Source organism: Triplophysa rosa, linkage group LG6 (genome assembly GCF_024868665.1).
Source record: "Triplophysa rosa linkage group LG6, Trosa_1v2, whole genome shotgun sequence".
In the NCBI taxonomy this organism is placed as follows: domain Eukaryota; kingdom Metazoa; phylum Chordata; class Actinopteri; order Cypriniformes; family Nemacheilidae; genus Triplophysa; species Triplophysa rosa.
The window spans coordinates 22,626,791-22,639,942 of record NC_079895.1 but is presented as its reverse complement, the minus strand read 5'-3'; the positions used below and the strand labels follow the sequence as shown (position 1 = coordinate 22,639,942).

The 13,152-nt window shown below is 38.3% G+C and overlaps 1 protein-coding gene across 2 annotated transcripts in view; it reads right to left on the bottom strand.

Annotated features, from left to right (window-relative positions):
* Positions 1-9,216, bottom strand: part of nck2a (NCK adaptor protein 2a) — a 79,989-nt gene extending 70,773 nt beyond the window's left edge. Inside the window, exons 1-2 of one of the 2 annotated variants that reach the window (XM_057335368.1) lie at positions 9,012-9,216; positions 7,330-7,404 (exon numbers count right to left, since the gene is read on the bottom strand). The gene's annotated coding sequence lies outside the window, so the exon portion shown is untranslated. The remainder of the gene's footprint in view (positions 1-7,329; positions 7,405-9,011) is intronic. The other variant, XM_057335369.1, reaches the window with a different exon arrangement.
* Positions 9,217-13,152: the final 3,936 nt, after the last annotated feature.

Here is a 13,152-nt window from a genome sequence, read left to right as displayed (position 1 = left end):
CAAAGCAGTCTCTGTACTGTGACATGCTCTAAATCCAGACTGGAATTCTTCATTGATGTCATTCCTTTGGAGGAAGGAGCATAATTGAGTTGAAACTACTTTTTCCAGAACTTTTAGATATGAAAGGTAGATTCGATATAGGCCTGTAGTTCCTTAGTTCTCTAGGGTCGAGTTGGGGTTTTTTGACAAGGGGCCTTATAACAGCCACCTTATATGCTTTAGGCACATGTCCTAATGTCAGAGATGAGTTAATAATACCAAGAAGAGGATCTATAATTTCTGGGAGCATCTCTTTCAGTAGATTTGTAGGTATAGGGTCTAGTATGCATGTTGTTGATTTAGATGATCTAATAATTTTAGACAGCTCATCTTGATCTACGGTATAAAATAATTGCATTTTCTCCTTAAGGGCGCTGTAGTTAGTTTGTTCAGCGGGTTTCACTTCTGATTGCATTGTTATAATTTTTTCTCTAATATCTTGGATTTTATATGTGAAGTAGTTCATAAATTCATCACTGCTATGCTGATATACAGGATCAGAAGTCACTGACGATTTATTTTTTGTTAATTTAGCCACCGTGTTAAATAAAAACCTAGGGTTGTGCTGGTTTTCTTCTATTAGTGATGAAAAGTAGGCGGATCTAGAAGTTATTAGGGCTTTCCTGTATTTTCGAATACTATCCTTCCATGCTGTACGAAATACCTCTAATTTAGTTTTCTTAAAGTTGCGCTCCATTTTTCGGGCCGCTTTCTTTAGAGCCTGAGTGTGTTCATTATACCACGGTGTGGGGCTGCCATTTTTAATCTTCTTTAAACGTAGTGGAGCAACTTTGTCTAGCGTTACCGAGAAGGTGGAATTAAAATTTTCAGTGGTAATGTCAAGATCTTCAACGTTATTTCTCATGATTTGAGACAATTCGGGCAGATTATCGAGAAACGCATCTTTGGTAGTTGAAGTTATTGTTCTACCATATTTGTAACAATGAGTTTTATTTGTAGCCGTAGGCCAGTGAAGCAAACATAATACCAGGTAATGATCCGAAATGTCTTCACTCTGCTGAAGGATTTTAACGTCGTCCACATTTATACCGTAAGACAGTATTAAATCTAAAGTATGATTACGAAGGTGATTACCTCTTCTTCACTCCGTGGGAGCCTCTCGGCATTACGTCTCCTGATTGAAAGTTTTTTAGACAATAACGAGTGAAAATAGTTAGGTTAGATACATTTGAGTAGGTCTGTTTTGTTAAAAATCGATAGCTGTAATGCTTCGGTGCAGAAGGAAGCCCCGTGAGCCACGAAGGTAAGTTTGCCGACAGTGAGTTAACACACACTGCACGTGAACGCATAACAACAGAGCCCTGCCTCCTCTCACATACTTGACTCGTTTGTGGCAGTTAAATCGTGTTTATGTTAGAAAAGATGGCCAGTCTCAGTAACACATCTGGCGTGGTGCACGCTCGTTACGCTTCCCGTGTTTACCATAGCGATCCATGTATGTGCTCTGATCAATAATTTTAACCACTCGTTTTATTCGCCCTGGTTATATGTTGTTTATGTTTTTACAGAGTCTCTGCAACAGTTCTCATGTTTAATGCACGCGTTTCTGTCTTTATGTGCGCTCATCAATGATTTCATCCACTCGTCTCGTTCGCTCCGGTTAATTTGATGTTTGAAATAATGCTGGTGCGAGTAAAGTCTCCACAACAGTTCTCGTGTGTGATACACTTTTGCACTCCAGTGTTTACCATAGCGCACAATGTATGTGCGCTGTTCAATGATTTCATCCACTCGTCTCATTCGCTCCGGTTAAAAGTTGTCAATGTTAGAAAGATGTCCAGTGCAGAGTCTCTGCAACACTTCTTGCGTTTAAGTTTGCGTTTCTGTCTATATGTGCGCTGATCAATGATTACAGTATGGGCATATGTGAATAAAAGCCAATTTAGCCAAATAAAAACGTAGGCTATTAACTAACATTAACGAACAATGAATGAGCAATACATTTGTTCAAGTATTTATTAATTTCTTTTAAATGTTAGTTAAAAAATACAACTATTTATGTAAGCTCCCCTGTTGAAAAATCCAGTATATGCTGGGTAAGGTATGTTTTGATCGATGCTGGTCTTAAACCAGCTAAGAACCATCTTAAATCAGCATATGACCATCTTAAATCAGCATATGAACAGTTTAAACCAGCAAACCAGCATCAAAACATACCAAACCAGCATAGACTGGTTTTTTCAACAGGGTCTGGTCCATTAATACTGACAAATACAACTTTGATTTTAAATAGTAAATGTATTCGTAAAATTAACATTAGATTAACAATTAATAAATAATGTAAAAATATATACCTCATTGTCTAGTCTTGTTCAATTTAACTTCAAATAAAATTTAAAAAGGCCTATATTGCTATTGCTTATTAGGGCCTTATTGCTATGGCAGTTTATTCCCCGTGGTATTGAAAATGGTATCGAATATCGATTTTTTTTAGGTATTGAATCGAAGTTAGAAATTCCAGTATCGTGACAACACTACAATGTTTAATAACTCAAAAAATATGCAGTTTTTTTTATTTCCTGAAAAATAATGGTTTTGGAGATACGAGGATTCCGCCCGACAGCAACGATATGAAATATTGATCCAAAAAGAAGGAAATTGAGATGCACTCTTCACCCGAACATAATAGGCACCTTGGCAACAGCCCACAGACAAAAGCAATTGTTTTCTTCATAGGGATGCCAACCACTTAACACAATTGGATTCAAGCAATCAGAAAACCAATTGCCTGAAATGACCTGGAGCAAAAGCAGCCATCAGCAGCTCAAAGAATCCCTATGTTGAAACACTTAATCCACCAACAGAATCATATTTGACAATGAAAGCACATCAAACCCTCTGCTTCAACTTCCTGCCTCTTTCTCTCTGTCCCACTGGTGCGTTTTTGTTTTTTGTGCGATTCTTTCATGTGAACTCCCCCATCTCTCACTCACTCTCTCTCTATTCCTCTAGTCTTTTCTTCTCTGTGGTTGACAGCACAAATCAGCGGTCGTGACCTGTATCTTAGAGGCTGACTGTGACTGGTCAGGCCTTGAGCTCTGAAACTCTGAAGTCACAGATATTCATAAACAAGCCCGTCACAGTTCAACAAAGCCCCTGGTCAACTACTGACAGTCGATTAGACTCGCTCTCCACCAGCATATGACCACGGTCAGCAGTCACTGCTTACTAAAACATTGAAATGAATTTGTGACAGCCTCATTTTTATTCACATCAAATAAAATACTTTGTTGTACCCTGACTACTGACTGCAAGATAATGTGGATATGATCTGGATATACCACCCACAAGCAAAGAAATTACGCCTCAGCTCTCTTCTACTTAGGTAGGTGTGCAACCATGATTTAATCGCTTAAACAGACACTTTATGTCTTACTGCAGTGAACCAAGAACCACCCTCTTCTCAAAGCACCTTAACAAATCGGACGGTAAGCTCAGATCTGGCTGAAGGAGAGCAGCAGAAGTCTTTGAATCAGCAGGGAAGAGGGGCAAGCAGGGCCCAAATCTGCTGCTCGCGCTGAGAGCACTTAAAGGTGGTGTTGAGTTTCACACTCTTGTCCTGCACCCGGTCTAGTCCAGAATGGCCATTGCAAATAAGTGAACTGTCAAAAACGTGGGATTAACTGTGGGCAGGGACACATTTTTGACTACATTTGTATGTGGTTTTAGTGGTCCGATCACAAAGCATTTGGATCTTGTTTCCACGTGCTTTTAGCCCTGACCACTTATAATCAGATCACCAAAATCTTAAGGAGTAGTTCACACCAAAATGAAAATGATCTTTGTTTACTCGTCCTTATGTTATCTAGGGCTGAACGATTTGGAAAAATACCAATATTGCGATTTTATATGCTATTATTTTTTTAAGCACCTTGTCTTCTGTTTTATTTAATAAAGAAAATCAATAAATCATGGTAACCAACGCAATATAAAACAGATTAACCATAAACTGTAGGCCAGGCTTAAAATTAAATTAGTTGATGCATGAATTTAATTGACATATTTTTATAGAATTACCTCAATCATAGTAGTATATTGAATGATTTGTTAAATTTCTAGCCGTGTAAACATGTAACAATTGTCATGACATAAAGCACTGACAATTAAGCTTGGTGTAACATGGAAGTCATTAATCACAGAAACTAAAGTGCAGATTACATAAATATAAAACAAAACTGTGGCTTTACTACACTCAGTAATTTGATAATGCAGAGTCGCTGTAATAAACATATGATAAACATGTTGATTGCACTTAAACACTGTCTGTTAACTCAGGGGTTCCCAAACTTTTCAGCCCGCGACCCCCAAAATAACAGTGCCAGTGACTCCCATTAAACGGATTCTCATGTTCGAAAAGAACTGTCCGAAACCTATACAAACGCTGGGGGAGTGTATCGAGCACAGAAATACTACTTCATACGTCCATGAAACACCGTTGCATGGCCCCATTAAATAGAATCCTGGACTCCAGTGGGTTAAAAAATGCCTTCTGAAATGAAACAATGGGTTGTGTAAAAAAAACATTTATTATAAAACTTTCAAAACATTGGCTTCCGGTAACAGTCGGCCATTCAAAGTTCTGTTCACCCAATAAAATTTATTCTGTCATCATTTACACACTCTCTTGTCATTTCAAAGCTGTACGACTTACTTTTGCAGAACACAAAAGAATAGGGATGCATCGAAACGAAAATTCTTGGCCGAAGCCGAAGATGAAGTGAAACACTTGGCCGAAGGCCGAATAATACCGAACATCTTCTTTTGTGTTCTGCAGAAAAAAGAAAGTCATACAGGTTTGAAATAACAAATTTTCATTTTTGGGTGAAGTATCCCTTTACGTTGTAATGTAAGGAACACAGTTTCCGGGTCCAAGTCCAAGTGTGTTATTGAGATAAAGGTTGTTCAGTAGTTTTACAGCACTCCGTGAGTGTATATTCATTGTATTGTTTGCCTTTGGACCCGGAAGCAATGGTGTGTTACATCAAAGAAAGAAAGAGGATCCATGAGACATCCTCTCTTATATACTGTATGCATACTGTATATTGTGTGTAGCATATAACACAAAGAGATGATCAAATCTGTTACAAGTTAAACTAGGTCCAGTACATGGTAGTATTAGAAGGCACCAACTCACATAAAGAGAAAAATATGCTTTATGCAAATGTGTGTTTAAGACAGGCAATGCTGAAAAGCCTGTTAAAATTGCGGGTTCAGCCAAGGGACAAGTCTTGTTTATAATTTCCCTGTGAGATTTCACACAACAAAGACCTTTTTGCTAAAGATTTCCTTAACTGCTAATAGTTTACCCACGAGAATGTTCCCTGTGGTCAAACAAACCTTGTATAGTTAATGAAAACACAATTAACCAAACAATGTCCTTGTTAAATAAATTGCTGTCTAAACAGATGTACCGAACGCCCATGCAGCAACCCACACGAACAAAAGTTGAGCATGGGAAACAAAGCTTTGTGAAACAGTATTTGCAAATGCAAATGAGGGAGGCCTGAATATCAACCATCACCATCCTTTGTTGACACAATCAGTCCACAGACATATCAAATATAACAAGCCAAATGGATGGGATTTCTGCCAGCAAACAGTAAAAATAAGTGGGACACTGCCCTCACGAGTCACGGTCTAAATCATCTTCAAGGTTTGTACAGTTAGATATTTATTTCTCTTCTCTATGGAGGCACTAAATATTCCACCATGAAAAAAACGACGTTTTTGCTGATTTAGAGGAACAGCGAAGTCTCTGGAATAATGGCCCATGATCTCTTTACCAGTCAAATCTCTTTAGTCGGCACATGTGACCTATAAAAACTAGCACTGGAGAGAAAATCATACTTGCCGTTTCAATCTCATCCAAACAGAGGAATGACACATTACGAAAGCACCATCTGACCTGTAAATCCTCTTTCTCATCCACACACATGGTGACTGATTCCGCTCCATCAAGTTCCTATTATTAAATCAGCCCTGTGCTCAATGGCCGCTCCAGATTACAAATGATTATAATAAAAATAACAAAACCTTTAACTGTCATCTGTGTGTTCTGTTAGACAGGCCGGGCCGCCTGTCTCCGGGGCAGACAATCTGGCCCTTACTTACGAAGCAACTTATTTTAAGATTACATTTTTCTGTAGGACGGCATGTCATAAAACCAATTTCGCACTGCAGACCACAAAGTCTGTTGGAGATGTGATGCATCACATGCTAGTGTTTCCCCGATCTACCTCTAAACAAAAATGCATGGACGGATGCAAGCATTTACACGCAGGATATTCAGCGTTGTCAAAATTCAGCAACCTTTTAAAAGGTCGTTTCAAACAAGGCTCACAAAATGATACATACTGCAATTAGGGCTGTCACGATAAACCAACGATAAATATCACGTGATTTATGCACAGCTTTTGAGTGAAGTATGGGGAAAATGCTGCTGCATCCGAAAGCCAGAGGGCGCTCTCGTGCGGAAACTCCAAATACACACTGCAGAAGAAGACCATAACACGTCCTAGAATCTAGGAAATGCCTATGGACATCTTTTTATCAGTGTTCCTCAAGCCTCATCAGGTATTTTTATGATAATAAAGTATATTTATAATGATCATGTTTGACGGGTGTTGCTTTTTCAAATGCACGTTATAAGCGACTCAAACTCGCACTTCTTTTAGATCGAGCAGAATTTCCTACTGATCCCAGAGACGTGCTTCACGGACAAGCTACGCATTAAAAAAAACCTGACACGTTGCATATCGCAGCAAGCTCGATTACAATAGGATTTCGTGGTATCACGATAAATTATCGTGCAGCCCAACTGCAAATATTTTTCAGCGGACATGTAACCGGCATGGAAAAATGGGAAGTCTGAACAACCAGCATGTGATAAATCAATACATTTACGAAATACTAAACCACAAACTATCTGCGGCCACGGCGAATACTTGAAGGACATCGCCAAATCCATAAACACTGCAATTATAGCCTTTTATAGAAAAGTTCAAGTATATTTAGGTCAAAGTTCTGAGGGAGCCAGTTGCAGTGAGGTTAGCAGAGACGCACACAAAACACTTGCCTTGCAGGGTTTCTAGGCTGGATGCATTTACCATCAACCCTGAGCTATAATTTCAAACAAATCATGTCTGAGACTGCAAGGCCAAACATGTCTGCAATTAACTGAATTTTCTGTAAATCACCACATACAACATTTCTAAACAGATTCAAATTACTGCATTTGATGGAGAGCGAAAAGAGATCAGATCAACTCACAATAATGCAGCTTCCATGTAAAAAGTCTTGGCTATATAGATGGCAAGGCTCGGATGGGGTATGGGCTGCCCTCCTCTGCAAAAACACAAGGGGAAAGCAAAGTGAGAGCTTTTACTGAGCAGTCTTTTGTTTGGAGACTGGTGGCTGGTACTGGGAGAGTACACAGCACATTCCAGAGCCGGGTCCAGAAAACAGCTCGATTGTAAGTGAGCTGAGGCACAAGAGAGCTTAGACATTATTTTAGGCTTAGACTGTGTGTGTAGATCCACTCCTTAGGTGAATGAGATAAAAGGAGGAATGCATTAGGATGGCACTGTTGTGTTCAAAGTGAAAGTGTGTTTCATACATTTATACTGAAAATAATGGGATTTTCACATTGCGCAATGAGGCACACGAACATGGGTTTCATAACAGAAAAGGCATGTTAACATGAACACCAAAAGTTTAGGAATGCATACCTGTCACTGCAAAGCAAACACGCTTGTGACTGTGAAACGTCAGGAGTGGGTGTGATGAGAGCATTGCATAACATTAGAGCATTCAAAACCTATAAATCAGCTTTGGGCTTTCTGGCAAGTTTATTGACACAGAACGAAGTGAGAAGCGTAAGAAATCCAACGGAGGATGAAAACACATCAATACAAAAAAGATTTAGCGTTCGCAAATGTGATGAATATATGACTAGAGTACTATCTCTACGTAGCAAGTATAAGCTGGTTAGTGCTTTCAATTCTCTAAGGGCGTTTCTTAAGAAACTATAAAAATAGGATTATTGTCTTCAAAGTAGCCCAGTATTTGAGCCACTTACAGCGCATAAGCTGAGCGGGTGAAATCCTGACTGCTGTAAAAGTCAATTATCATAATGCAGGAAAGTGTCTGTGAGAGAGGGGGGCGGAAAGGAATACAGTCAAAAACAAGACTATTAATGTCGAAAAGCTGCATCAACACCCTGATGTTTCATGTTTACAGAAAGTATCATAAATCAAACCGAGAACATACACAAGTAAATGATTTTTTTTCTTTTTTTTGAGGAATTGGTTATTTAATGCCTGAATCCCACTACAGCCAATCACAGACAACATCACTAATCCAACTTCCAAAAAAGTAAAAAGCACACTGCATTAGAGCAATGCACACATCTAATTCACGAGCTGCCCAGCATCAGCAATCAGCATGTATAAACATTAAACAATGTTACAAATATTTTTCCTCAACGAGACGGAATACAAAGCGTCAAAAAGCTTTGGTTGTGAATGTGAAGAGTCCACGGCGCGTGCACAGAACATTTAGTGAATGACAATGGCCATCTGAGCAGCCATCATTTCATTCTTTCTCTATTATGATCACAAAAACAAAAAATGGAAACGCTTCCCGTATGATCCTCGCTGTCACAATGTGTCAAATCCAACAACTTAAAGAATCTGCTTTTGAGCTCTATTGAGGTAACATACCTGTTAAAGACACAAAAGACGAGCGCGAGAGAGCGCGAAAGAGACAATCACTTTTGTTTCTTTCACATTTTGCATTGCACCACACACACCGTTCCCGTCGCGTGCAGCGTAAAAGCGATATCGATACAGGGCACGATACAAATCGCGGGTTATGCGCTCGGAAAGCACACCGGGGCAACTTTAAGCGAGTGATTTATTACTCCAGTGTATATTATGTCTGTTTTCTCTTACCTTGCTGTAACTCTTGACAGTTCAGGCTTTGGGACAGCTGGGAAGAAATACGCACACTCTGTGCAGACTTGGCTTGCGAATATAAATCCGTTTGAATCAGTTTTTGTTCGTGGGCCCTGCCGCTGTTCTCTCTCTCTAACCTCGATGCGTTCAACCTCTAGCTCTCGCAGGCAGCGCGAGTCCATGCGCGGGTGACGTCACCCGCCGCGCGGACGGAGGCGCGAGAGCGCGCGGATCCGGTGCTGTGATGGAGAGACTGGGAATGAGGGGTTTAGTTTCAAAATGTGGAAATGAACCGAGTACCACAAACTTTAAAAAGGTAAAAGGCATTTGAAACTTAGAAGGTACTTTTAGGTTGTAAAGGAGCTATTTGTGGAATTCTCATTCCAAGTATTAAATTTAATATCATTATTTTATTTTAAAAGGTGCAACGGTTTAGTTGACGAATAAATCGTACGTGTCATATGATGTGACATAGCAAAATTTAGAAGACGAACTGTTAATATTACAGTGTTTTGTATTATTCATATTTAAATGTATCATATAAAATAACATAAGAGAGATTTGTCTTCATTGTTAGTTTTTTTTTTAACTTTTGCCGTCACACCATAGGACAAATTTGCATTAGTCTGTCAACTACCCAAATACATATGCAGCTATGGTACTATCACTTTTGGCACATAAATATGTTTGTTATGCCAGCGATGACAGGTACATTTGTAGTAATTTGTGAGTTATTAAGGAAACCGTTTTCAATCGCCTTTGGACCTGTTCCCTGGTATTTTTAGCTAATTTAAAGTAATTACTAGTAATTGTTTTCAATGTAATTCCCTGTAAGTGAAACTTACATTGATGAATTTTATGAATTTTTTATGATTTAATTTGTATTATATATATTTTTTAAATATTATATTTTACATTACTGGTGCAGTCCTTTTTCCTTTAAGGTTTTGTTAAAAGGTCTACATATTTTAATCATGCATTTTATCATTTAATTCGTTTCATAGGCTCATGTCTGGTGCCAAAACCTGGTGGGATCTTCAGACTACACTGTAGTAAAATGTCATTCTGTCGCTGTCATGAGTCTGACTCACTTCTTATTTTGATGAGAGTTTCTTTCAAATTGAAGCACAAAGTGTTATCATCTCAAAATAACTGCAATGCTATGACCAAGAATGTTTTGATGTGAGCAGTTGTCTTTTAGAGTTGTATGACAATGACAATTTATCCACTGTGCCCTTTAAAGGGATTAAAAGTGTTTGTTGTGAAACTGCAAGAAATGGACTGAAAAACAAAGCCATATCATTTTGAATGGGAACTGTAATAGCAGGCAGTTTACACAACTAAGACAAAAAGTCACCCAACCAGCAGTATACAACAGGTTGTACATAGAGTATTCTTGGAAAGATCCTGCTTTGTTTACATTTTGCTGATTTGAAATAGTTGAGAAACAGTAAACAAGGGACAGACGCACATTCTATCTGGTATAACAAACAATATGAAAAGTATTTGAGCCAAATGGTAAACCAAAGCAATGACCCTTCCCGCCAGTTTAATCTGTCCAATCTGATTACTGAACAAAATGTATGTAAATTATTCAACAGCTAGCCTCATTCCCACTTATACACAGAACGCAACATGGATTATCTAAAGCAATTATCTCCTTTGTATTTACATACTGTATTACTGTCTATTCTCAGAGCCAGCCTTCTGTGTTCTGCATTCTCACAACCGGGCATCACGCCTAATCCTCTGTTCAACAAACTTCAATGCGATCCTCTGCAGGCACTGGCCTGCAAACACAGACAGTCCATTCCATGTATTTGCCTCAGACATTTTAACTTGATTTCGTAGAAATGCTGAAATAACTATTCTATGTTTTCTATGCATGTATGAGACTCTGAGCTTTGTGCCATAACCATTGGTTTTAACCAGCAGACAATAGTTGAAAGTATCTGCAAAACTGAACAAAATGTTGGAATTATATTGATATATATGACTGTGTTTCTAATAGTATACTACTTTTGCTGTTTCTGCAGTATGTAGTATGTTGTGGAGTGGAGTGGACCTATGCCAAATGTCCAAACAATTTTTACACAAAATTAAAATCATAAAAAGTAGCCCTGTTCTTTTTTAAAAATGATAAGGTGACTTATGGTCATGTGATGACGTCAGGTGACAAAAATTTAGAAAACATTTACATTTTATAATATTGTTTCTTTTAATAGTTAGCAGTATAGAGTATATACTAATAATGCTGCATTGCAGACACCTCAGGTTTAGGATATTTCCGACCTCAAAACCAGAAATAACGTCTAGGATTAGTTACATAAAAAAATAATGATTTTGTAACATTAAAGGTATTTATTAACATTAAATAGCGCCATTCCACAAAAGAGTTCCGGGTTGAGGTGGGAAATATCCTACATCCAAGGTCTAATGAATATTAGCCTTCATCACCAGGGAACAACTGCATAAGTGCCACAACAATCTCGCTTAGCATATTTATTAAATCAACCGGCATAAACAGAGAGCATTTTATATGCCGTTTCGGCAAACATGAGGCAAGCTGAATAAAACCACTATTCAATTTTTCCCAACCTGTCAAAGAAAAGCTTGGAAACAAGAAACCGAGGGTCGTGTAGTGTAGCTATTGAATGTCTAATTCAGCCAGCAGGACCGCAACATTTAAAACACTAATATTTAGCAAATGAAACATTTCTTGATGCCATATAGTGATACTGTTGGGTCTGTTTCACACCACACATGTAAGCATAAGAGGAGCAGCAGTGAATGAGTAGGTCTGCACTGAGCTTCACAACAGGTAGCAACAGGCAGTGTAATGTTGGAAAGCAGTATACATAGTTTCACTTTAGTTTACTAACAAAGAATTCAATGACTCGACCTCAAAATAGAAAATCATATCCTACAATAGAAGTCGTTTGGATGTTGTCATTCCTCTAATGGGAAGATAACAAACTAATTGAGGTCAATTAAGTCATGTTGTCTCTGTGAGATGTGACGTGGGTAATTGTTTAATGGGATCACTGGTGTATTTGGAAAGAGTGCATTTCTCATAATTAAGATCCATTAAAGCAGCCATGGTTAATGGTATTAAACTGACTTTTCTTTAAATACTTAGCAGTTGGTTACCTTTGTTGTTAACACATCTACAGGTGGTAATCACTCTTTAATCTATGTGGTGGACCTTACTGAATTGTTTTTACAATGCCCACTGTTCAAATTCACTGAAAGGGAACGGTAAAGGATTAGATACACATGTTCTGTAATCACACACATGAATTTTCTCCATGTACACATAATCAGGTTTCCTTCTGCGTTCCCATTAGTCATGGACTGGAGCACGGTGTGTGTTAATAGGGGCTGCTCTCAGAAGCAAGGGATTCTGGGGGCCTGAGAGAACATTAAGGGAGACTTGAATCCAGTCAACATTAACTTGCAGGAGACAGCAAGGTACATTCAAAGCCAGTATACCAAATAAGAGGAAAGGAAATGTTTTGCACATTTTGTAGTTATATCAGCCTACATATTCTGATATTTTTGTCTATATGCACATGACTTTATTCCTCAGCTTGTTTGGGTGTATAGGATAAAAACAAAAATAACGAGATTTCGATCTATGATGTGAATTTATCCTTATATTGGTAAGCTGTGGTTGTCACGCAGCGGTGTTTATTTGTGCTTTACCGCCCCCTGGTGATTGCTGACCACATTGCAGCGGGATGAACGGTAACAACAAAGTACAGTTCGTGTAATACAAAAATGAATGAAACATGTCTTTACATGAACGACAAAAATCTTTTAAACGTTAAATTTAATTAAATATCCTTTATTAAAAGGCAAAATATTGTAGGATTCTTACCCAAAGATAATTAAAGGTTTGTTTATGATATGTTGTGCGTGTTTATTAAACATTTGCAGGACCAAAATAAATTGCGTCGTTTCTTTTTCCCTCTGAATTTGCACAGAGGGCGCTTCTGGCTCTGCCCTCAGTCACTGTCCTAGTTCCACAATATGCTTTAAAGAGATGCTCCATCCAAAAATGAAAATTCTGTCATGAATTCTTCAACTCACAAACATTGACTATGGGGAATTCCTGATATTAAAGGAAATTATGAAG